Here is a 1,686-nt window from a genome sequence, read left to right as displayed (position 1 = left end):
ATTTCTGGCAGTCTGGAAGATTGTGTGGATGGCCAAGGCTGTGCTTTTTTAGTAGAGATCAGAGAGGAAAAAATTTAAGCTAGTAGTACCTGGCAGATATGGGGAAAAAATAAAAAACTTACTGAATTGTGTGAAAGCCACTTTCAAGCCACTTACACATCCAAAGGTAAAGGGGAAACACGTAACTGGTTAAGAGAATTTAACACAACCTTTAACAAATAAGTCACGCATTCAGATGCAGAGGAGACCTCAAGGTATCCAACTAACAGACAGAAACAACAAAATTGTTCTAAGCAGGAATATCAGAGGCTGTACACTACAAAGGAAATCAGCTTCACAGAGTTAGTTTATTCAAGTCACTTATGAAATAAAAACATGACCAAGCAAGCAACAGTATTACCTCAGAGGCTTGGGTGAATTAATATTCAGAGTTGCTATGTTATATTATCTAAAATGACCAGTTTTAAATAATGAGAATTATAAGGAAACAAAGTATAACACATATGCAGGTAAGAAAAGCTGACAATAGAAATTTCATTTGATGTAACTCAGGTATTGAACAAAACAGATAAAGACTAAAAAATTATCACAGTGGCTATATTCAAGGAACTAACTAAACAGAACTAAACAGTTAAAGTGAGGTTTGAAGATAGTGTCTCATCAAATATAACATATCAATGAAGTATAAAAACAATCAAATGAAAATTATGGGCCAGGCACAGTGGCTCACGCCTATAATCCCAGCACTTTGGGAGGCTAAGGCAGGCGGAACGCCTGAGGTCAGGAGTTCAAGACCAGCCTGGCCAACATGCTGAAACCCTGTCTCTATAATAGAAAAATTAGCCAGGCATTATGGTGAATGCCTGTAATCCCAGCCACTCAGAAGGCTGAGGCTGGAGAATCTCTTCAACATGGGAGACAGAGGTTGCAGTGAGCTGAGATCATGTCACTGCACTCCAGCCTGGGTGATAGAGTGAGACTTTAACTCAAAGAAAAAAAAAATTATGGAGTCAACAGATACAAAAACTAAAATAAAAATTAACTAGATTGACTGAAAGTACAATTGAACTGGCAGAAGGAAGAATCAGTAAAGCAGAAGATAGATCAACAGAGATCATTTAATCTGTAAAACACAGAAAACAGGAAATGAAGTAAACAGAGACTCATGGAAATGTGGAAAACAAATAAGTGTACCAACATGTGTAAAATGGGATTACCAGAAAAAAGGAGAAAGGAGCCAAAAATTAAAAAAAAAAAAATTAGTTGCTGAAACCTCCATGAATTTGATAAAAAGCATTAATCTACACATCTAAGAGGCTCAATAAGCTCCAAGTAGGAAAACATAAAAGATCCACACCAAGACACATTAGAAGAAAAATGCTGTTACCCAAAGACAGAGAAAAATTTTGAAAACAGCAAGAGAAAAAAATGATTCATCACATACAAGAGTACTTCAATAAGATTAACATCTGACTTTCTATTAGAAACAATGTAGACTAGAATGCAGTGGGATGACTGTTTCAAAGTGTAGGAAGTAAAAATGATCCATAAACAAATCATATATCTAGCAAAACTATCTCCCAAAGAAAAGGAAAAATAAAGAATTTCCTAGAAAAGCAAACTCTGAGAGAACCTGTTGCTGCCAAAATCAGAAAGATGTCACAAGAAATAAAAATTATAAACAAA

Source organism: Aotus nancymaae, unplaced genomic scaffold, assembly GCF_030222135.1.
Source record: "Aotus nancymaae isolate 86718 unplaced genomic scaffold, 86718_ANA_hifiasm-v0.15.2.pri h1tg000040l, whole genome shotgun sequence".
NCBI classification, from domain to species: Eukaryota; Metazoa; Chordata; class Mammalia; order Primates; family Aotidae; genus Aotus; species Aotus nancymaae.
Note: the sequence above shows the minus strand (reverse complement) of the source record.